The sequence below is a fragment of the Corvus moneduloides genome, chromosome 7 (genome assembly GCF_009650955.1).
Source record: "Corvus moneduloides isolate bCorMon1 chromosome 7, bCorMon1.pri, whole genome shotgun sequence".
Classification (NCBI taxonomy): Eukaryota; Metazoa; Chordata; class Aves; order Passeriformes; family Corvidae; genus Corvus; species Corvus moneduloides.
Window position 1 is genome coordinate 2,120,459 of NC_045482.1, and position 24,506 is coordinate 2,144,964.

General features: G+C 44.5%; 1 protein-coding gene across 19 annotated transcripts in view; it reads left to right on the forward strand.

The window, feature by feature from the left end:
• The window catches only part of LRRFIP1 (LRR binding FLII interacting protein 1), a 109,395-nt gene that overhangs the window by 1,017 nt on the left and 83,872 nt on the right, over positions 1 to 24,506 (forward strand). The window contains exon 1 of one of the 19 annotated variants that reach the window (XM_032114438.1): positions 15,970 to 16,049. The exons of the other annotated variants lie outside the window; for them this stretch is intronic. The gene's annotated coding sequence lies outside the window, so the exon portion shown is untranslated. Of the gene's footprint in view, positions 1 to 15,969; positions 16,050 to 24,506 lie in introns of those variants that run through there. 19 annotated transcript variants of the gene reach the window in all.

Below are 24,506 nucleotides of genomic sequence, written 5' to 3' on the forward strand. Positions count from 1 at the left end.
GGACAGGGGCGATTTACAGGAGCATGTAGTGACAGGACAAGGGGGAATGGATTCAGACTGAAAAAGAGCAGGGTTAGATGGGATATTAGGGAGAAATTCTTCCCTGTGAGGGTGGTGAGGCCCTGGAGAAGCAGGTGCTCCATCCCTGGAAGCGTCCAAGACCGGGTTGGATAGTGCTCTGTGGAACCTGGCCTAGTGGAAGGTGTCCCTGCCCGTGGCAGAGGGTTGACCTGAGGTCCCTTCCAACCCAAACCATTCTGTGATTCAGTGTCTAAACTGCTCCAATGCTGCTGTGAAGGTGGCCATCCTCTTCCCCTAGCATGGGTTATGTGTGTCAGCCCAGCTGGTGTTGGTGTGACCCCAAGATGGGTTACAAGATAAATCGCTCTTCTAGAAGAGTTTTAGGTCTCTTGGTTTCCTTTCCTGATTCAGAGTTGCAGCAGGATCAGGTGAATGCTAATGTATGGCTAGTTTTCGGTGGCACTGGCTGGGAGGTTGAGTTAGCTGTAACATCATGCTCCTTATTACCACCAATGCCTTTCCAGTTGTGGTGCACCATTTGGAATACGTTCAGTAGGCTGAGTTTTGTGCGAGTGATTCATATAGTATGTTCTCTGCAGGCAGATTTTTGAGGCAGGGTGATGAGAAGGTTCCTAAGGATGGAGTTTGAGGTAGGAGGACAAGAATGTCTTATGTCCTGGGCATGAGATAGCAATAAGAGTGATTGTGCTGTCTGTTAGAGTCATGGTAATATCCTAAGAATTGTTCTGGGATGAGGATTTGAATTCCACAACTGTGTCCTGGCTGTGCTGTCATTTGATCAAGGAAGACATCAGTCTCTAACAAGGAACCCAGTTGCTCTTCTCTGTTGCACGTTTTTCTCCCACTTTCTCTTTTCTTTATCTTAGATCTGCTTTTCACTGTGTTGTGTAGTGGTTTGAGGCCTCAAATATTGTGGTGGTTTGTGGCTTTTTTTTTTCCTTCCTTCTCCTGGGGTTTGTTTAAAGGACAACTCCATTTGCTCAAAAAGCCCAACACAAGCCTGTCTTTTATCTTTTCCCTTGAGTGCTAAAACTGTGAACTGCCAAGTTCAAGGTTCAGCATTTTCCCATATTATTTTATCTATTTGCATTGCTCTGTCTCAGAGCACTTCAATTGTTTTGTTGTTTAACTGCCTGTTCTCCACACAAAGGATCCCAGATTAATCCTTCTCTATGATCCAGTCTTAAAATATGTCAACTAAGCCTTTTGTCTCCCATTAACAAGGATGTTGAGAGCCTCCATGTTAAGAAGGTAGGAGGGTTACTGATATTTTGGCTCTTCCAGCCTTCCTCATGGGTGTTTAGACAAAGCTGGGACACGGACATGTTGCTTTTGCACGTAGATTTTCACTTCTCTCTTTGCTTTGGTCCTTTGTTATCCAGAAGCCAGAGACACTGGCAAGTTATTTGCAGATCCTAGAGTCTCATTTTCCCTATGTTCGTATGAAAGCCCAAAAGAGCATCCAAACTAGACTGATTCACAGAGGTACCTTTTATTTTGTGATTGTCAGAGTATTTTGACAAATTCACTGGTCTCGCTCCTATAAGAAGACAGAAGCACTTGTAAGGGCTTTTTGAAAGTCCTGCCATTTGAATATAAATGTTTTGGGATTTGCAGCCAGGATGTCTTGCTCAGACCCGGAGAGAGCCTGGCATGGTGAAGAGGGCAGTGAGAGCAATCGTGAGGGGAAGTAACTAAGCAAGAGGAAGGAAATTGTAAGAGTGAAGCATCTGGTAGTGCCAAGGGTTTAGTAGCAGTGTTAGTCATGTTAATCAGTAGTAGTTTTAGTGTTTGAAGCAGTTTCTGAAGTAGTTTATCACCTTGTCTAGACCTGTTCAGAGCAGAGGTAGAAGGTGCAGTTACTGCAAATCACTCCCATCAGGAAAGGGTAGTGCTGTGCCACCAGGTCTGGCTGCAGGGTTTGACAGACACGGTAATTAAGTGGATGGCAAATATGTAAACATAGTTAACACGAAAGGTGGTGTTCTGAGTTTCTAACAGTTTCACAGACTGCTGCTCAGGATTTGCTGTTCCCACACCTGGCTTGTGCTGCTGAGCTTGTTTTTCCCCGGGCGTCAGCGCTTGCAGGCGGCAGCGAAGCCGATCAATGATCGGCTTCTCCGCTTTCAGGCTCGCCTTGACGCCAGTAGATTATTCTGTGTTTAGGTCAATGGAAACTTTTGGGCTCTTTCATTCCTCTCAGTGAGCACGTGCCAGCAGTGTTTGCAAAATCTAGCAGTTTGATACTGCCCAAGGTCTGTGCCAGCAGAGCTGGCAGGAACCGTGGCCGCGTGCTGCGCGCTCATCTGCCGGGATGGAGTGTGTGTGGCTCGGGAAGGCACAGTCCTGCCCAGCTGAACCTTCCAGGAGCTGGCTTCCTGCTTGGATTAGATAGCTTTGATGTGATTACTTGAGACATTGTTTCTAGGGGAGTATTTTTTTTGTTAACTTCCACTCCGCTAGCTACAGTAATAATTGTTACATGAGCGGGAGTTTTGCAAATCCAACAAGGAACTGTGTAAGTGAGACATTTCTCTTGTAGGCAGATAATATTAGTTACTGTTTCTTATTTTCTTGAATGAGGAAGGACAAGGTCAATTTCTTGTTTTTATTAGGAAAATAATTGACACCTTGTTTTGCAGACAGATGTGTGTTATATTGCTCAGAAAAATGAGCTGTGTGCCCTCTCTGTGCTAGAAATCTTCATCCACCATTTTACAGAGCAGAGCTCTTTAGATGATAATTAATTTGAAATCAGTAATTCAAGCAGCATAATTTATTTTTATTGTTAAAGAAAGTAATGTTGTGAGGGTTGTGCCTTCACTCTTTGTACACTTTGTGTCACTTTCAAGAGCTGTCACCTACATCTTTGTACGTACATAATTATTACTTTTTTTAAAAGTAGCATGATCCGTTTATGGACCATACATTTGATTATTTCGCTGAAGTAATCAGTTTGGGAATTGACGTGTATTCTTAGTGATTCAAAAATTGGAATGTTACACTGCTATGAAGGACTAGAAAGTGTTGCTAATTGGAAAAATCTCAAAATGCAGGTGAAACCAGCCAGCCAGCTTTAATGGTCACAGTAAGAAGGCACTAAGTAACTTCAATAGGCTAAATTGGAGTTTAGGGACTAGTGAAGAGATGCTGTGATGGTTGAATGTGGAATCTTTTAAGTTGAGGGGTTAATTTTGGGGGAGAAAACGCTGTTTTACACAGCAGTTTAGGCAACTTCCATCAACAGAGGTGGAAACAATTTGGTACGAGTTGAAGCTAAAGCAAGCAGAGTGGCTATTTGTATATGAGAACACAAGCCACACAAACGGTATTGAACTGTTACACAAACCAGAGCATTTAAAGCAGTGTGTTCCCTAAGGATATACTCCCTTGGGATATATTCCCAAAGTGTACGATCTGTGTGCCTCGTTAGGGTAGTGGTGGAACTTTTTTGAGCAGTGTTTGGCATTACAGACGTGTGAAGGCTTTTGTAAGCTTGAGTAAATGTTCCAAGAGAAGCCCTTAGAAACAGCCTGGCTTATGTAGCACCAGTACTTGACTTATTTTTTTATTGCGTTACTTTCTGCCTTTATGAGTGTTAACGTATGAGCCGAACAAATGATCTGAAAAAAGCATGTCTGGCTTTTCTGTTCTAGAACAGAAAGTTACGAAAGCAAGGGATGCTCTTGGAGGGCTTGACTCAGCCCGGCTGACCTAAATATAGGAAGGAAGGAGGACTTTGTAGGCGATGCTTGCCAGTAGGGCGTGGGGAATTGTTCCAAATTCGAGATGATTTTATGTGGCAAATATGCTCTTCATCAAACACTCCTTTCCTCCTAATGCTTTACATCCATATATCCAACAAATGGCATTGGCATCACTTACAGTCTCTCCCAAAGTAAATGCATGAAGGAGCAGTTTAAAGAAGTGAGATAAAAATCTCAGGACGCATCTCAAGTTGGATAAATGGGTGACTGTAGCCTGTCTACAATCTGCCTCACAACTTGAAATAATTAGTTGCCTGTTTTTTGTGTCTGTGCCTGGCCTGAGTCCCCTTCAGCTGTTCTCCTATGTCTGAGGAAACAGCTGTTTAGGAACTGTGATTCCTGTTTCAGTCAAGCAAGGGACTACTGGTAGGATTAACAGCATGGGAAGCCCAGCCTCTGTCTTTGTGAGCCCAGATGCTGAGCTTGGCTGCAGGATGTAACACTAATCATTACCTCATCTAGAAGGATGTTTTTCCAGGCCTGTTGCTGGATAAAGTTGGAGCTCAAATGTACTTGCAAGGCTTTCAACACTGGGATCTTTTTTTTTTTTTTTTCATCCTTTGCTTGCAAAGAGCATAATCCACGTAGTGTTTTGGGCTTGTGAAGCAAGGTATTTGTCCCTCCTGTCAAGTCAGGAGGTTGCCAAGAGCAGTGAATCTGTCTAGCTAGACAGGAGCCCTCACAGGCAATCCTTAAAATAGCAGCTCTGAAATATCAGCTGTTGTCTCGCTTGTGCTGAAATACTTTTTGGGGAGAAGCTGCCTATTGGAATGGTGTGAGGGGGAAGGGGGTAAGGGAGCTGCAGTAAACCAAATTTTCCTTCAGAAAGGTGGCTTTGGGGGTTTATATTAAACCCCAGAGAAGGGAAGGTGCATGGTCATTTCAATACCAGAAGCAGAGAAAGCTCCCTGATAACTGGTGCTCTTGCTCATCCCTCTGAATCCACCAGTGACACAGCTGGCCTTGCAGGTGGTAGAAAAATACCTGATTTTTGGGCTTCATCACACAGTAAAGATAAGGGAAGTGCTTGAGGGCTTCTTGTCAGAAGACATTTGTAACCTTCACTCCCAAGACACTCTCCTTTCCTTCACCTTATTGTAGTTATGGAACGAGAAGTAGGCAGAAGAACTTCCCTGGCTAATGCTGGGAAAATAAACTGGTGTGTGCACTGAAATGAGAACATTACATCAGGCAAAAATACATTTCAAAAGCATCCTTATGGGCAGGCTTGCTGTAGAAGGTTGCAAGAAGTAGCAGGTTGCAAGAAATGTAAGGCAACTCTCAAAGGCTTGGCTGTAGAGCTTTTAGCTGTTGAAATTAAAGCTTGGTGTGGCACAATTGTCCTGGGTTGCAGTGTATTCTATTACCATCCTCATGAGCTGTTGAAACCAGGTGGGGCAGTGTTTCCTTGCCTCCTCCCCCCAGACTATCTTGCTGTTAATGGCCCATCATTGTCCTGCCGCATGACTCACAGATAACTCCCTCCGAACTATCTTCTGTTAATGAGCCTAATCAACACTTGGCCTCATGACTCATCACCCCATTGTGAGATGCTCCACCCAGAGGGAGGAACCAAGCATCCCATCGTGGATATAAGCTGAGGCTGAACACCAGAGACACGGGCTTCCCACTGGATTTCCAGAGGACAGGAGCTACACAGCCACCACTGGACTTCCAGAGGAAGAGCAGACTGTTTCACTACAGGATCACTGCTTCAGAGGACTGCAGCCACCATTCTACCAGACTGCTACCACCACCCTGCCTAACAGGGTGTCAGGTTGTACCTTGACTCTGTCAGTTTGATAGTGTTTTCTTTTACCTTTTTTTTTCTCCTTTTCTTTAATTTCCATTAAATTGTTATTCTGACTTGGTGCCTCCCACTGGTTTGTTTTCAAACTAGCACATAATTTGGCGCCCAACGTGGGGCAGCTCTGAGAGAAAGTCAGAATTACAATTTTGTGTTAACGGAAACCTATTCACCATGGTGCTCAGCTTGTCTATGTGGGTACTGTATCTTGCTCTCTATATTTTTCCTCACATGGGGAACTACCTGCCTGTAGTATTACTCCTGTTAAAACCAGGGAATGGTATGAGAATTGCTTTAATGGTTTATTATGTCTACAGCATAATAACCTGTGAGGCAATGAATACCATTCGGAGTATATACTCAGTTTTGTTTGGCTGTCCTAGTCTGGGCTCCTATGTCTGGGATCTCCTCAACAATCGCACCCAGCCCCTGGTGGGAGGAGTAGAGAGTGGTTTCTTCCAGCCTTTCAGGCCAGGCACAGCAGTTTTTGAAAATATTGAATTCCCTCTGGATGTCAAAGACGGCATAAACTTGCTGTCAGTTCTGCTTTGTCTTCTCTGTACAGCCTGCACCATGTACACCATGCTTAGAATCAGAGCTATGGCACAGCATCCTCAGGATGAGGGAGGGAAAAAGAGCAGAGCAACAAACACCATGCCTACGCAGACTGACACAGAGGAGAAAGGAACCAAATGCAAAGCAACAGCGTCCATGTCTACGCAGACTGTCACCGAGGAGAAAGAACCCAGATGCAAGACAACAGCGTCCATGTCTACGCAGACTGACACAGAGGAGAAAGAAACCAAATGCAAAACAACAGCGTCCATGTCCACGCAGACTGACACAGAGGAGAAAGAACCCAGACACAAGACAACAGCGTCCATGTCCACGCAGACTGACACAGAGGAGAAGGGAACCAAAAGCACTGTCAGCGTCCCCACGCAAACCATCACTGAACCAGAACAGCCTAAACCGATTGCAGTTGCCCCCGTGCAGAAGAAGAAATCAAAAAGCAAATCAGTCCGCATAGTGACTGACGAGGATGCAGCAGGACCTTCGCACCCAGCAGAAGAGGCAGAGCCAGAGATCATCACTCGGTCGCTATCCCTGGGTGAGCTGCGAGACCTGCGGAGGGAATTCACCCGCCAGACGAACGAGTCTATCCTGACCTGGCTGCTCCGCATCTGGGACGCTGCAGCCAATGACACCATTCTGGACGGAAGTGAGGCCAGGCAACTGGGATCTCTGTCCCGGGATGTGGTCATTGACCAGGGGATCGGGAGAACCCAAGAAACCCTCAGCCTCTGGCGGCGACTGCTTACAAGTGTAAGGGACAGGTACCTTTGTAAAGAAGACCTCCAGGTGCACCAAGGAAAATGGAGCACAATGGAACAAGGTATCCGGTGCCTGAGGGAATTGGCTGTGCTGGAGATCATTTTCTCAGAAGATGAGAGATTTCCTAAGAGCCCAGATGGTGTCCAGTGCACGTCACAGATGTGGCTGAGGTTCGCACGCCTTGGACCAGAGATATACTCCCGTTACCTGGCAACACTGCAATGGAGGGAAGGCGAGGACAGGGTGGGCGTCTTGGTGAACAAACTGAGGATTTACGAGGACACCGTCACAGCCCCGTTTCGCACCCATGTCTCATCCGTGGAAACAAGTCTTTTGGCTGAGCAAGTCCGGAGCTTGATTGAAGAAGGCCATCAGAAACTGAAAAAGGAACTTAAGGAAGAGATTTACCACATCCCACCAGAACCAACAAGAGTCTCTGCCATTAGGAGCCGGCGACCCCCAACCAGGGAGAGAGGATACACCCCACGAGGTAATCTCTGGTTTTTCCTTCGGGAACATGGAGAAGACATGAGTAAGTGGGATGGAAAACCCACCTCCTCCTTAGCAGCTCGGGTACGTGAACTAAAAAGAGGGACAACTACCACAAGAAGCGCATCTAGAGTCAACATTGCTCCGGTCTCCCGCACACAGAACTCCAGACGGTACCGGAATGATACTATGACCGATCCTCTTGAAGGGACCTCAGGAACGTATTCACCGGAAGGGAGCAACATGCAACATGACCAGGAATAGAGGGGCCCTGCCTCTAGCCAGGTAGAGGAAAGGGAGAATCGGGTCTTTTGGACTGTGTGGGTCCGATGGCCTGGCACATCTGACCCACAAAGATACACGGCTTTGGTTGACACCGGTGCTCAATGTACTCTGATGCCATCAAGGTATGTGGGAGCAGAACCCATTTCTATTTCTGGGGTGACAGGAGGATCCCAGCAGCTGACTGTACTGGAAGCTGAAGTGAGTTTAACTGGGAACGAGTGGCAGAAACACCCCATCGTGACTGGCCCGGAGGCCCCGTGCATTCTCGGCATAGACTATCTCAGAAATGGATATTTCAAGGACCCAAAAGGACATCGTTGGGCTTTTGGGATAGCTGCTGTGGAGACAGAAGATATCAGACAACTGAGTACATTGCCTGGCCTCTCTGATGACCCCTCTGCCGTGGGACTGCTAAGAGTTGCAGAACAACAGGTGCCAATCGCCACAGCAACAGTGCACCGTCGGCAATACCGCACCGACAGAGACTCTATGGTTCCCATCCATGAGATGATTCGCAAACTGGAGAGCCAAGGGGTGGTCAGCAAGGCCCATTCACCTTTCAACAGCCCTATATGGCCAGTGCGTAAGTCCAGTGGAGAATGGAGGCTGACGGTGGACTACCGTGGCCTGAATGAGGTCACGCCACCACTGAGCGCCGCTGTGCCAGACATGTTGGAACTTCAGTACGAGCTGGAGTCCAAAGCAGCGAAGTGGTACGCCACTATTGACATTGCCAATGCCTTCTTCTCCATTCCTTTGGCAGCAGAATGCAGGCCCCAGTTTGCTTTTACCTGGAAGGGTGTGCAATACACCTGGAACCGACTGCCCCAGGGGTGGAAGCACAGTCCCACCATTTGCCACGGACTGATCCAGACTGCATTGGAAAAGGGTGAGGCTCCAGAACATCTGCAATACATCGATGACATCATCGTGTGGGGAAACACAGCAAAGGAAGTGTTTGAGAAAGGAGAGAAAATCATCCAGATTCTCCTGGAAGCTGGCTTTGCCATCAAAAGGAGCAAAGTCAAGGGACCTGCCCAAGAGATCCAGTTCCTGGGAGTAAAGTGGCAAGATGGACGACGTCAGATTCCCACCGAGGTCATCAATAAGATCACTACGATGTCTCCACCGACCAGCAAGAAGGAAACACAAGCCTTCCTAGGCGCCATAGGTTTCTGGAGGATGCACATTCCCGAGTACAGCCAGATCGTGAGCCCTCTCTACCTGGTTACCCGCAAGAAGAATGATTTCCACTGGGGCCCTGAACAGCAGCAAGCCTTCGCCCAGATCAAACAGGAAATCGCTCATGCGGTAGCCCTTGGCCCAGTCAGGACAGGACCAGAGGTGAAGAACGTGCTCTACTCTGCAGCCGGGAACAATGGTCTGTCCTGGAGCCTCTGGCAGAAGGTGCCTGGTGAGACTCGTGGCCGACCACTGGGATTCTGGAGCCGAAGCTACAGAGGGTCTGAAGCCAACTACACTCCCACAGAGAAGGAAATCTTGGCAGCTTATGAAGGAGTCCAGGCTGCCTCAGAGGTAATTGGCACTGAAGCACAGTTGCTTCTGGCACCCCGACTACCGGTGCTGGGTTGGATGTTCAAGGGAAAGGTTCCTTCCACGCATCATGCCACCGACACCACATGGAGCAAGTGGATCGCCCTCATCACACAGCGTGCCCGTATTGGAAACCCGAATCGCCCTGGGATTCTAGAAATTATAACAAACTGGCCTGAAGGTGAGACTTTTGGATTATCTTCTGAAGAAGAGGAAGAGCAAGTGACTCGTGCTGAGGAAGCCCCACCATATAATGAGCTACCAGAGACTGAAAGACGTTATGCCCTCTTCACTGATGGTTCCTGCCGAATTGTAGGCGCTAACCGGAAGTGGAAAGCTGCAGTATGGAGCCCCACACGACGAGTTGCACAAGCTACCGAGGGACAAGGTGGATCGAGTCAGGTTGCAGAGCTTAAAGCCGTCCAGCTGGCTTTGGATATTGCTGAACGAGAGAAGTGGCCGAGGCTCTATCTCTACACCGACTCATGGATGGTAGCTAATGCTCTGTGGGGATGGCTGGATCGCTGGAGAAAGGCCAACTGGCAGCGCAGAGGGAAGCCCATCTGGGCCGCTGAGATTTGGCAGGACATCGCCGCCCGAGTAGAGAAGCTGACCGTGAAGGTTCGACACGTGGATGCGCACGTGCCCAAGAGTCGGGCTAATGAAGAACATCGCAACAACGAGCAGGTGGACCGAGCTGCCAAGGTGAAAGTATCACAGGTGGATCTGGACTGGCAGCACAAGGGAGAATTATTCCTAGCTCGTTGGGCCCATGATGCCTCTGGTCATCAGGGGAGAGATGCAACATACCGATGGGCCCGTGACCGAGGGGTGGACCTTTCCATGGACAGCATCTCACAGGTCATCCACAGTTGTGAGACCTGTGCTGCAATCAAACAGGCCAAGCGGGTGAAGCCTCTGTGGTATGGTGGACGATGGTCAAAGTACAGGTATGGTGAAGCCTGGCAAGTTGACTACATCACCCTTCCCCAAACCCGCCAAGGCAAGCACTACGTGTTGACCATGGTTGAAGCAACCACTGGATGGCTGGAGACCTACCCTGTGCCTCATGCTACAGCCCGGAACACCATCCTGGGCCTGGAAAAGCAAGTCCTGTGGAGACATGGCACCCCTGATAGGATCGAGTCAGACAACGGGACTCATTTCAAGAACAGCCTCATCAACACCTGGGCCAGAGAACACGGTATTGAATGGATATATCATATTCCTTATCATGCACCAGCTGCTGGAAAAGTTGAACGCTGCAATGGACTACTTAAAACTACCCTAAAGGCACTTGGTGGGGGGACCTTCAAAAATTGGGAAGTGAACTTAGCAAAGGCCACCTGGATGGTCAATACCCGAGGGTCCATCAATCGAGCTGGTCCTGCCAAGTCTGAACCCTTGCACACAGTGGATGGAGATAGAGTCCCTGTGGTACACCTGAGAGGTATTTTAGGAAAGACTGTTTGGATTAATCCCACCTCAGGCAAAGGCAAACCCATCCGTGGGATTGTCTTTGCTCAAGGACCTGGTTGCACTTGGTGGGTAATGCAGAAAGATGGGGAAACCCGTTGTGTACCACAAGGAGACCTAATCTTAGGTGAGAACAGTGTGTAGGTTTCACTGTGTATATATATATATATATATATATATATATATATATGTATGTGTGTTTTAGAGTTTAAGAAGGTATTGATTTGGGATAATGTAGATGGTAATAGAATAAGGGGTGGATAATGTCCTGGGTTGCAGTGTATTCTATTACCATCCTCATGAGCTGTTGAAACCAGGTGGGGCAGTGTTTCCTTGCCTCCTCCCCCCAGACTATCTTGCTGTTAATGGCCCATCATTGTCCTGCCGCATGACTCACAGATAACTCCCTCCGAACTATCTTCTGTTAATGAGCCTAATCAACACTTGGCCTCATGACTCATCACCCCATTGTGAGATGCTCCACCCAGAGGGAGGAACCAAGCATCCCATCGTGGATATAAGCTGAGGCTGAACACCAGAGACACGGGCTTCCCACTGGATTTCCAGAGGACAGGAGCTACACAGCCACCACTGGACTTCCAGAGGAAGAGCAGACTGTTTCACTACAGGATCACTGCTTCAGAGGACTGCAGCCACCATTCTACCAGACTGCTACCACCACCCTGCCTAACAGGGTGTCAGGTTGTACCTTGACTCTGTCAGTTTGATAGTGTTTTCTTTTACCTTTTTTTTTCTCCTTTTCTTTAATTTCCATTAAATTGTTATTCTGACTTGGTGCCTCCCACTGGTTTGTTTTCAAACTAGCACAACAATAAATACTAAATAAAGCAATACTTCAGTGGAAGGCATGTGATGGTTTTAATTATGCAGGAAGAGCCGTGGAGTGCTTGCAGTGTGCAAATGACTTCAGGTAGCTGAATGACCACGTGACATAATTTTCTGTTATGGAGATGTGGAAGTTCTGGTCATGCTGTTAAAAACCAGTGATTTTGGGGGGCTACAGAGAGGGTACAAAAGTCTGGGAAAAACACACTTTGATGTTGGCAGGAATGTGCCAGAACTCTGCCCACTGGGAGAGTTTGACAAGTGTCCTTACCCAGACCTCAGCACCAAAGGCATTTCCGATTAATATTTGGATGGTTTCTGATTCTGCCTTGAAACAAACTTAACTAAGTGGCATGAGGTGTGAAGGGCAAGGCTGGAGAAGTACTTCCCAATGAGCAGTGCCAGGAGCACTTTTGTGGCCTAACCAGCTGGGAATTTTGAGTGTTGAGAGAGGAGAAGATGCAAGCAAACTCGTACTAATGCTGTTTCCAAAACTGAGCGTTGCTTGTTTTGGAATGTGGATGTGTGCCTAAACCAAAAACTGGGCAGAAATGGGTGGATCCCTGGCTAAATGAAGCAGTGTCCTCCCAAGATGGATTTGACTTGCACTTGAGCATCTAGCCTGCAGTTCTGTGCTCTGTTCCTCCATCCCCTCAGTGTTTCATGTTTTCCTGTAAGTGAAGTTCTGATTCACTGTGTGCTGTTTCAGGGTGTGGAATTCTGAAAGGAGGGATGTTTGTCTTCAAATCATTTGAAAAGACGTTGGTTTTATTCTCAGGCATAAAAATGTGCAAGTTTTAACAAAACTATCTATTTCTGGGTTAAGGAAGGACGGGTGTTTTGGGGTTTGGGTATACTTGAACATAAAGGGCACAGCTCTGGTCTAAAAAACTTTAAGTGACTAGTTCTGACTTGAAAGTTTCACTGAAAATATTGAAATAACTTTTGTTAATTTAAGGAGCGAAGATCCTGTTCGATGCCAAGTAAAATGAGTGTCTGAGCTAATTGCTCATTAAAAATGTCTGACCTAGAACTGGAAAGTTGATTGCTTCGAGGTGTGCTTTCAGTAGGAAATAGCCTGGGTGTGATCGGAGGAGAGGCGCATTTGCTCAGTGGCATCTGCTTCGCCCTTCTGTGTGCCTGTGAGCCAGCTTGGCATGGGCCATGGGTTTATCCACCTAAACACTCCTGCAGCTTCTAAGAGTTGAGCTGGAGACAGGGAAAGTGATCTGAAAGTGCCAGATCCGAGCTGTGTTCCCGTCTCGGATGTGCTGAGGAATGAGGAAGCCTCTTCATTTCTTGCTGCTTCTGCTCCTCGCTGGTTCATCACCTGTCTTTCCTCCTTCCTGCACGCTACTTTTCTCTGCAAGAGAAGAGTTTCTTTTGTCATACAGCTTAATCCTCACATTAGACTTGCAAAAACACCGTGTGCTTTCTAGTTCTCTGACGCTTTGTGAGCTCCCATGCTCCGGAAGATGATATTTAGATTTTTATTTTTGTATTATATGTTGCTGTACAAGAAATCAGAGGCTTTGGTAAACCATAATTGCCAGGTGCACCACCATGGCCACGTTCCTATTTTTAATACCTGGTAATTAGGTAGGAGAGTGCTTGTTATCTTTGGCATGTGAAAAAATGCAAAGACAGTAGTTGGGTCTCGGGGCTACAGTTTCCTTTCCTCTTAGCTGTTGGAAGGTTTAGGTGAATGAGACTAGAATATTCGATTTGTATCCAAACTTCTGTCAAAGAAACAAGCAAGATGGTATCTCCAACTGGCTTCCTCAAAAATAGATCCCTCAGAGCTGGGCTTTTCCTGCCGTGATGTCATTACTTGCAGTTTTTGGATGTAATTAGTGTCAGATTGATTTAATCTCTCTCAGAACGGCCAAGTTTACTGGAAGAGAGTTCCACAAAAGGAGTTTATTTGTGTGTTTGCTGGTGTAGCTGTTTGGGCAGTGACTTGTGTGTTAATATTGCCTGCAGTGAAGTGACGATGCCTCTGTCCCACTGGTGATTCTTTGCAAACCATTCCCCCAGTCCAACAGATGCTCTGCACAGACAGGGAATGTAAAGGAGTAATATTTCTTCCCTCCTGGTTTCTGCTTGTGCGTCTCTTGTGACCTTTCCCTCCGCCAGTATCTGATTTAAATTTAATATTACTTTTTTTGCCTCTTTGCCCTCCTCTTTTGAGTACTTCCTACGTCCCAAAATAACCTTTCTCTAATCCCACTGAATACCATGTTTAGTTGAGTCTGTCTCTTCTGTCTGCCTTTGCCAGCCCTTTCCAGTAGGCAGAAATGGAATACAGGAGGATCTGGCACGCTAAAAGCTGGGTCAGGTTTTTAAACTCATTCCCTCAGGTCAGATGGATTTCAGGCATCCCCACTTGGGTCTTCTAATTATGGAGCGTTTATCAGCTAACACGCTGGGATGACAGGAGAGCAAGGAAAGGCTCTTGGTGTGCTTCACATGCAGAAAAATCCTTGGGCTCTGGTCTCCTATCAGGCTCTTGTAGCTTCACATTTTTTCCCTTTTAAAACACACGTTGCTTCAGAGTCAGATAGTTCAGATATGGCTGTTTTTATCAGTGCCAAAGTGCTGCAGTCTCCACACAAACCCATGAAATCATATTTGCTTCTGCTGACTACAAACAGAGGAAACAGCCTACTGCTTTGGGACTTGTTTTTTTTTTTCCTTTTAATCTGTATTTACGTTTGTTTCTTTCTGGTTGCAAACTTGAAGTTCTTTCAACAGACTTGCCAGGAAAATAGTAGATACAACTTGATGTGCTCTAGGAAACAAGTCAATTTTTTGATGGTCTACAACCCTATTTCTTTGCTGTGCAACTGTGCTTTTCCCATAAGCTGTTTTCCTTAAAATGTCCGTTCTCCCATATGAAAAATGCGTGTGATGGTCTTGGTTTGCTTCCTTTGCATGTGCTGCTGGGCTCTAAGAGGATTTACATTGACAATTATGTTGAACCAACATCTGTTGAAAATGAAAGTGGGCTTTTGGGACATGTTTTGTGATACCCTGAGGTCATGCTGCTCCATTGTCTCTTCCATATGAAATTGAAATCTGCCCCGATGTGAAACGAGCGCGTTGGAACAGTGATGTGACCTAACCTTTACATGAACTGTGGAGGAATCCAGGGGCTCTGGGAAATAGTGTGCTTGTGTGTGGATACAAGAGATAATGTTGGTATATGTAGAGAATGTCACTGTTTTATTTATAGAGAGTTACACAATGGTTTTAGGAATATTTGTGCGTTCTTGTTTAATTACCCTGGGGGAAAAAAGAAATCAATATTTGGTGAACTGGAGCAAGTGAAGAAAGGTTCTCTGTATGTGCTGGTGAAATGCTTTTGTATCACTGATGGAATAAGCATATCCTGTCAAACTTAGCAATAATTTTCAGTCAAGAAGTAACTCAGATCTTGTTGTCTAACCAAGCAATCTACAAATTTAGCATTAGAAAATAAAGACCAGTGGGTTTGCAGTGCTGAACCTGTTCGTACAGAACCAAGCTTTTTAAAGATCTGCGTTACCTAGAGATGCTTCTCTGGGGTCTGCTACCTGTGCTGCTGGCCGAACAAGGCTCCTCTTTCAGTCTTCCCACTATAAAATCAATACAGTGCACCCAAAAAAAGTCTTGGGTGCTCTGTGAGTACAGCGATCAGGTATAAAGCCCATAGGAATAACATTTCTAAGGTTCCTTGCTGCACCTCAGGAGCTGGTAGAAAACCCTGAGGGAACTGGGGTTTCATTGTAATTTGCTCTAATAGAATGTGATTCTCCAAGGGCTAAGCTTTTGCTGCTGGCCTATCCCGTTCTCTCACCCCTTCTTGTCGCTTTGCCATTTTTCAAACACAGCTGCTCCTGACCTTAAACTTACAGGTCTGCACAATTTGAGTGTTAAATAGATTGTTTGACTGAGGATACAGTTTATAATTATTTCTGCTGGGTGGTAATGGCTGTTAGGGAAACATGGAACAGGCAAAGGAAGGAGCTGCCCAGGGCCGAGCTGTGTTGTGCTGTTGGTGCATTCCAGGTGGCATTCTGTGATTTCCAGAATTCCAGTAAAACAGCTGTGAAGGTCACTTTTGCTGTACCCCTAGACAAGGTGTGTGGCCCGGTAGCACATTTCAAACTGAATTAATTCGTTAGTGAGGGTTAGGACACAGCTTCTCCAGGTAATCCATTACTGCTCAGACCCAGTTTGGAGGCAGTAATCCCGTCCCACCCCCACGCAAAAGCTGTCCAATCGTTTCTCAAACAATGCTGTTTTTTTAGCCCTAATCCCAGCTGCAGGGTGGTTCAGCGCCATCGCTGAACTCTGGGCAAGTTGTCTTGACATGTGCTGGCTCTCTCAGGGAATTCCTCTTCCCAGGAGGGAGAAGGCTGTGGAATGATAGCAGCATGAGAGGGTAACTGCTGTCTGCTGGTCAGGTAAGACCATCTGACAGATAACAAATTTTTGAGCTGGTTGCAGTAGTGAGATACGGAGGACAGTGTGGTTTTTAAATTTGGGGGGGGCTTTAAAATTTATTTTTTGACAGGTCTTCTAAAATTGCTGGAAAAGTGTGAATTTTTAAAAAATGTGTTCCCTGTGAAATATCCTCTGTGTGCTTTCTCTGCAAACTGAATGTAGGACTTGGCTCCTCTCCTGGAGAGCCATGGTTTCAGCGCTGTTGCTAAATGTTTGAAGTTTGATATTTGTGCTTGAAGGACAGAAAATCCAGTACAGCATGGTGTAGTGGAAGCTGTTATCCATCCTCTGCAGCATCCAGCTGTACTAACAAGAAAAGTCAGGCTTTTTTTAAGGTGGTTTCTCTGGATTTAGACACTTTCCCCTATACCAGATTTGCTCGAGCAGGTTTTGGCATTCCCTTAGTGGATGTTACAAATGGAGAATTTCAGCCTGTGTTTGAAGTGTTCTGGCTTTCCCTTGAGAATATGGGCAGCCTGAGGGAGAGCTGTGGGCTATTTCCTGAATCAGAATATCTAAATTAACCAGAAGCACAGTCCCTCTGCCGGAAGGTGGTACAGTTTTGAAGAATTCCATGCAACTCTTTCCCACCTGGATCTCTCCAAACAGTTGTTACACAGAAAAGTGGTCCAGTGCTTAACAGAAGTGTATAATGGTGAGGAGGCATGAAAAATCACCATTTTTACAGTAATTCCCTTGTATATGGTGAATTTTTTATTTTTACAGGAGTTTCTCTCATGGTCAATGTGAAACATGGTTTGTTTTATACATAAAATTAAAACAGTCACCCCTGGTGACATCTCTTGTAGGGTCCTTCAAACAATATAATTTATATACTGCATTTCTGATCTTCTCCAGTGTTTATGATGACTCTGGGCCCTTCTTTTAAATTTCATATAAAATCAGTGCAGTTGAAGAGGGTGAAAAAAACAGTGCCCTGCAGCTTGTAACCATTGCACAATATCCAACAAAACCGCATTGTAAACATAATAAAATGGTCTATTAACAAATTGCTTTATTAACTCTAATCAGTCTAAAGAGCTAAATTTAATTAAATCTGCTTGTGGATGAGAACATTCCACTCGTGGAAGGGTGCACTAAAGGTCATCTCCTGTTCTGAATCTTAATGTTTGCATTTAAAAATTTGGTTTTGTCTTTCATTTGGTTGAGGTCAGTTAGGGATGTGCCTTTAATGATTTATTATTATTATTAATTATTTAAAGAGGTTTGGTCTCCCTACCTTTTTGTGAGAGAAATTAGAAATATACCTATAAGGCATGAGGAAAAACTTTGTCTATTAGATGTATGTAGCTGTAGATATGTAACACTTTTTGAAATGGAAGTGCTGTGTAAAAGAAGATGGAACCCTTTGTTCTGACTTGATACTTGAATGTTTCTGTTTTGAACTCCCACTTATTGAAGTACTTAACTCTAAACAATAATTTGCTTTTTAAATATCTTGAATTTTAGGTCAATCCTTTCCAGAGCAAAAGGCTCTTAAATGAGGAAAAAAGAGAATATCTACTTTCGGGTACATGGCTGGGAGAGGAAAACGCCACTGAGTGCATATGAAACCTTTTTCACTACTAAAAAGTTGTCTTGGACTTATTTTTTTAAAGGGTGATCAAACAGTATTGATTGTCCACATTTTTGAGTGGCTTCTACAGAGTTATCCCTTGTTTGGACATTTTTATATTAAATTTTGGAAGTAGGCTCTGGACATCTGCCTTACCATGAGGGTGTTCCAACACGCTGATTTTTCTCCTGCTGTCAATGAGCTGTGGGATTGAGGATCAAAACTGTTGCAATGAGAGCTTAGCAGAGATAAAATAATAATTACTTTGACTCCCTAACAGTTTAAATAGTCCTGCTAGCAGCTGCTAGTGTGAGGTCCATGTAACCTTCTTTGATTATGCAGTCTGGTCACAGTCAAGTGCTTTCTTTAAAAGAAATGCTGTGTGACACCTGAGATGAGGAGTGAGGCTGTGCTGAGCAGTCAGTGCTGCCCAAATGCTGGAGAGACACGTGCTGAAGCAGAGAACAAGAGTTCTGGGAGTTGGGCACGTTAAAAACCCTTCAGTGGCCATTACAAAAATTAATTTCACTTGCATTTTTGGCATTTAACTACAGGAAGTTCCAAGAACCTAGATCGTGGAATCCTGCCTAGCAGCCAAAAATCTGAGTGTCACCTTGGGAAGGCCTGCAGAGTTTTATAAATTTTATCAAGGGTAACTGTGTTATGCCTGTGTTATACCTGTGTCGTGTTACTGCTGGAAACCTTAGGTGTTTCTATTTCTGTGTGGGGTAAAACACACTCTCTTCTAGGAGTAAACGCACGATGGCGTCTTGGATGTATTTTTAATATGTCGTTTTTAAAAAAGGATGGGGAGGCAGAGGGGAGGAAAACAGAGGCCACCTGGGGGAAAGGTGTGGTGCTGGTAGGGAGCAAAGGAGAGCTGATAAGGTCTGATGATAGCAGTGGTACAGCTTTGTCACTCCTGAAGCGTTTTTTTTTGAACTCCTGGGCTCAAGTCTTTGTTTCTACTGCTTTGAATGACGTTCTTTATGAAGGGCTTTGCTAACTTAAAGAAATTCAGTAATGAAGTGTAAGTGGTAGGTGTGATGGCTTTTTTTCAAAGACACTGAGTACTCTTGCTCCTTGTGAATATTACGGGGTGCTTTGGTGCTTTGAAAACAACTCCAAAGGGGGACTTTTTTTCCCCCCCCTCATCCAGGAGAACTTGGATTTGGCATCAGGCAGGCTGTATTATTCAGACATAGTGTGCACCAGACAGGCAGTTTATATATAGAAGCAACACACTTCTAGTGCTTTCTTTAATGTGCTAAGCTTGACAGAATTCCATCTGAGATGCAGTCAGTGGTTGCCCTGGCTGGATTTGCTAGCTGATGAAGACTGGGGAAAAGCGGGAAAGTGTGCCCTGGCAAATAAGGGAAATGCAGATAATTTACATCATACCTTGAATTGTTTCCTTTAAAATATTATATGTGCTTTCAAAATGGGTAATTAAGCAGTTATGTGATTGATTGATTGATTGATTGTCACACTCTTCACTTTGCTTTTGCCTCAGTTGTACAACAGGAAAGCAGGCACTGGATGCAGTGAGATGAAGTATTCATCCCAATGCTGCCAAACCAGGACAATTGTATAAATGGGTTTAATTTCCAGTTCTTTACTGTTTCAGGGGGTTCTTTGTGCGGTGTGACCTTATTGTGCAGGGAACACCTTGGGAAGTACAGAAATGAGATTTTTTGTATAACATAGTGGGCCTAGTTGATAATCTTCTATGCTTAGTTATTTTTTTGATACAGCTTTTCTTGCACAATAGTTTTTAAGACAGTCCTTTTTTTATAGTACATGAGAATACTTAGGCAGGGTGGGAGTCGGCAATAAATACTTTTATTCCTTAAAGTGGTGGCTCTTGGCCAACTTCTGTGCTCTTACTTATCAGCTGCTGGTCTTAATTCTGCTGAATTTAAACTTTCTTTTTTTTTTTTTCCCCCCCCCTCTAATCTCTGAGAAGCAGGAGTAATTATTTATGCATGATTCTTGCTCCTGAGTGTTGTTTCATTAATGAGATGCTGCAATTCCATAGTTCTTGAAAGGAGTTCATTCAGGGGCCTGGCTGTGCACTGCCCTGTGTGACACCGTCAGAACTCAATCAATAGAGATGCTGGCTTCAAAGTGTCCTTGTTTTTTCTTAAGGTTTATTGAAGATGGAGTCCCTTGAAAGATTATATGGCTGGCAATGCTCAGTACAATACGTTTTTTCCCCATGAAAAATAAATGAAATCAAACTTTCAGCGTAAAGGTCTCTCTTAAATAAAAGATACCCAAAGTGAGGGCTGGATCTGAGCACAGGAAGGAATTTTCACTGTGCTGGTTTATCTCCTCATCCTGCTTGGCTGCTTATGCTGTGAGATTATGCTGCATAAAAATGAAATCCCAAGGCAAAAGAGAAAAACAACCCACACACACTTACAGCTTCCTAGAAGTTTGTCAGTCAGTGCTTATTTTAGAAATGGGCTGGTTCAGGGGCATGAGAGAAAATTATGGTAATGCCACTGAATGCTTCAGTAGTCAGATGTCAAAGCACTCTGCATTTGTTTTGCTCGAATGCCATTTAATGTTGCTGCTTTTAGAAGATAATGTTCTGCTTTCTCACTTTCATGTGTCCCATGCTGGCATCAGCTGCTGTCTCCATTATGGAATGTTCTAAGCTCATCAAATCCAGAAATTTCAATCTTCTTTTTGGTTACTCTTAAGTGAAGTGCAGAAAACAAGAGTCTGGTTTGTTTTGTTGTCTGGTGGCTTTTTCTGCCATAGCTGGAAGTTCCAGGGGAAAGGGTTATGGCTGGAATGGAAATGGAGAGTGAACTTGCCTCACTTGGACATGGATTCAAACCGAGACCAGAGTGATCCTGGCAGAGAACTCTGGGAAAATCTGTGCTGCTGGGACAGTCAAATGCCATGTTGTGCAGCTGTAACACTTACTCAAAAGAGGAAAAAAGGAAAAATAAATTCATTGTGGGGGAAAAAAAAGGGAAGAGAAAAAGGAGAGAGATGTCTTATACCTTAAAACATCTTTGAAAGCAGATGCTGGTGTTGATTTTACCAGCTGCTTGGAAGTTGTGCCATAAGTAAGGGAGGGGACATGATCCTGCGTGTTCATCCAGGGCACCAGTAAAGAGTGAGAGCGGAACCCAGTGATGGTACATCTTTATCCCCTTTTCTTAATTCCCAAGCAGTTGCTTCCCTAACTTTTCCTGTTGTTGGAGAGGTGAAGCAATGCTGGCTCTGGAATGGTGTCACCCTAAGGTTCTGTCTTCTTGCCCTCCCTGCTCCTGACTCACATCACACATTTGCACCCAAATGGCAAAGTTAACCCCTTAGAAGAGGAAAAATAATAACTCTTCTGGGAAAGCACAGTGCAGGAAAACTGCTGTCCTTTCTTTTTTTTTTTTTTTTTCCCCTTTGGAGTTTGGATTTTGCCTCAGCACTGGAAATGTACTGAGCAGTTATCCAGGCTGAACTAGGTCAGTGTGAGCTGGCTCAGCCTCCCTGGTTCAGGTGTCACAGAGCTTCTCTGCTTGCTGGCTAACTTTCAGTTTCATTCTGAAACAGATTAGAGGTTGGCAGCTTTTTTTTTTTGGATTCATCATCTTGGGTATTAGTGAAACTATTGCAGGAAGTGCTTTTTTTTGTTTGTTTCTTGTAGAAGACTTGTCTTTTCCTGCCTGGATTTGGCGAGGTAGGAAGCCACAACTGAAAGATTATTGAGATGAATTGACAGGAAGGTTAACCTTGATGTTGATAGTCCTTCACTATCTCCGTGTCAGGATGGTTTTAATCTAGTGCTGGTCTCTAGCATCTGAAATCTATTGTAAAGTGATTACGTTGAATTGCACTTCAGAAACCACAGCCTGACTTCAGCAGAAATTGCACCGGACCTACTTTCTGTGAGTATAAGCTCCCTGGTGCAATGGATGTTGTCTTAGGATACTTCTAGAAGACAGGAATGTATTGAAAACAATACTGATTTATTAGTAAAATCTAGAGAAAGTGGGATTTTGTGCTTGGCAGTTCCTCTCCTCCTCTAATACATCTTTTTTCCAGTGCAAATTTGAGAAGCTCTGTGTGTGTGTCCCCAAAGTTTGGCAAGTTCAAACTGTATAACTTTAAATATTTCATCCTGGAGAAGAGAATCAGTAGGACTTACGAATGAGATGTAAGAATAGACAGGATGAGCCAAGAAGATTCTTAATAGTTCTGGCTGCTTTTCTATGTAGTGCACCTTTTATCACTGCCTTTGGACTGGAGTCACTTCCTCACATGCAAGAGTTTTGGCATCCTGGCTCTTCTCTTAATCTAGCTGCAGAAGCTTTAGACCATGATTGCTTAGCAGTAGCCTCAAAGAACTTTTTGAGAAGAGCTAGAAAAGTATCCTGGTAGAGTTCAGGAGCAGAACTATCTCTTCATCTGTTCCTCCCACTCTCAGAGCGACCAAGCGGGACGTGTGAAGTGTGTGCAAGCAAAGGGGGCAACAAATGACGTTTCTGAATGGGCTGAGAATGCTCATGTTCACCTACTTCTGGTAAAAATTCTTGGTAGAACAGTGAAAAAAACTCGTTTAGAGCTTTGCACTCTGGCTGTGGCTGAGGTTTTCTCCCGTGCAGGAAGGCTGAAAGCTTAGCTCATTTCTTTTACAAGATTATGTTGCGATCACTTGCCATCTGAAGCCAGAGCTTTGTCAAAAAAGACATTGAAGATGACAGCTGAGAGCTGAAAAACTGGCACACCTAAAAGGGGAGGGACTTGTCACACTTGTTGCTGTTCAGATTTTATGCAGGGCTCTCTGAAGACACGTCCCTGCTCTGCAGGTGCAATATTAATGTTACCATATGGTCTGTGAGAGTGAAGTCTGAGGGGCAGGAAATCTGTGCATGGCAACTACAATTGAACCAGCCTCTGCTGGAAACCTCCCTGTGGTTCCCCCTATTTCTCCTCCTCAAAGGTGGCAGTGTCTGCTTTTCCCATGGTGACAGTCCCCCTGTAGAGCCCTGATGCTCGCACTCATTCGAGTGTCACTCCTTACCTAAAAACTAGATTTCCTAATTGTTGAAAAATACCAGTTGAGATCTGAGCCTAAATATATCCCTGAGTCTAAATTTATGAAGCACGGCATTCCAAACAGGTGTGGGAGTAAAAAGATTTATATAAAAGTTTAAGAGAGGAACATCAATTCTTTTCAACACTTTCTCAAAAGCCCATTTCGTATCTCCAAGTGAATTTTGAGAGGGCTGTTGCAGACTCATAGTTGGATGCTAAAGCTTGTCCACAAAGATATTCATGTTTACCAGTTTCAGCTGCTCATTGTACTGGGTGAAACAGTTCCATCATCCTGAGCACTTCAGGATGACAGATGATCAAACTGATTCTTCAAAAAAAAAAAAAAAAACCACACCAAAAAACCCCCCTCAAAAAATTACTCAGAGCTTTGATTTGTACTGGTAATTATGGCTAAAGACCTCTCTGAGTCTTATAATTAACTTTAATAACCTTATAAATATTCTCCAAGTGTAATTAAGGGAAATTACATGTTAGGGAAATAAAGATTAAGTGGCTGTGTTGGTGAGGACTAATAGGCCCTAGCAGAGCTGTGCTTTACAAACAAGACCTCACAGAGTAAGTGGCAGCTGTCTGGCAGGGATTTTGTTGATACTTCCAGTTTGAGGAGATAATATTGTTTCAACACCTTGTGCATCGAAATTAGTAGTTATATTGAATAATTCAAGACTGGTCAGCACTAATATCACCAATCTCTGCTTGGATTTTTGAAGTCTTGAAAGGTAAGTTCAGCTTGAGCCTGATCTACTCCCCTTACCCTTTTTCCCATTGGATGGGAAGGGTGAGAGAATCTTTCCTGGAGTCATTCCCAGGAAGGGAGGCACAAATAAGGAAGGGCTGTATTACATGAGGGAGTTATGAGAGTTATTTGGAGTTGGTCAACAGCTGCAGCCCTCTGCTCTTGTGTGAATGGTTTCCTTTTTGCCACAGTGCTTATTTTAATGAACTCCATCTGCACAGAGCTCAGTCCATCACAGAGAGCAGCTCATGATCCCTATGGATGCAACATGGATGCCATGAGTTGTCCAGTCTGTCAGGTTGCACATGAAAGCTGGATATGAAAACGAGCTCATAATCTGTGAAATTTATTTTGTCGTTCAATCCCTGGGGTTTTGTTGTCATTTGGTTTTAGTTTTTTTTCTTTTTTTTCCCTCCCCTCCCCTCCAAAAGTCGTGACGATAGTGGCTTACCATTTGGGATTTTCCTGCTGTGGAAAGTGATTTTCTTTATGGAACCTCTGGCTTTACTCAGATATCGGTGTAGAAACTCGATGCCCTGTCCTTCAAGCTCTTGCCAAGACAAATGTGACAAAGGAAATACAGAGTGGGATTATTTTAAGGCAAATTCCATCTGAAAACAAAGAACTTCTCTTAAAACAGAAATAAGGAAGCAGAATCAAAACAGAAATAAGAAAAATAACTGTTAGATTTGTTCATAAGACTTGAATGACACTTTTTTTAGCCTCAGCTTACTCTACCAGGTAAAGTTGCTTCTGCCTGCATCTAAATATATGAAGGATGGCATCCAAAGCCATAGCTGGCTTACTGGGAATATATGGTGTAGCATATTTTCCTTTTCCTCTGCCATAGGTTGCATATAAATCTTCAAACAGCTCACCACACCAAAAATAAGGCTGTATAAATATCTGAGCACATGGAAAAATACCTCTCCTGTTGCTGGCACAGTAGAAATTAAAAGAATTAATCCATTTGAGGCACTAGGCGGGGACCTCTTAAATTAGTAACAATTCTCTGAACACAAACATCCAGGT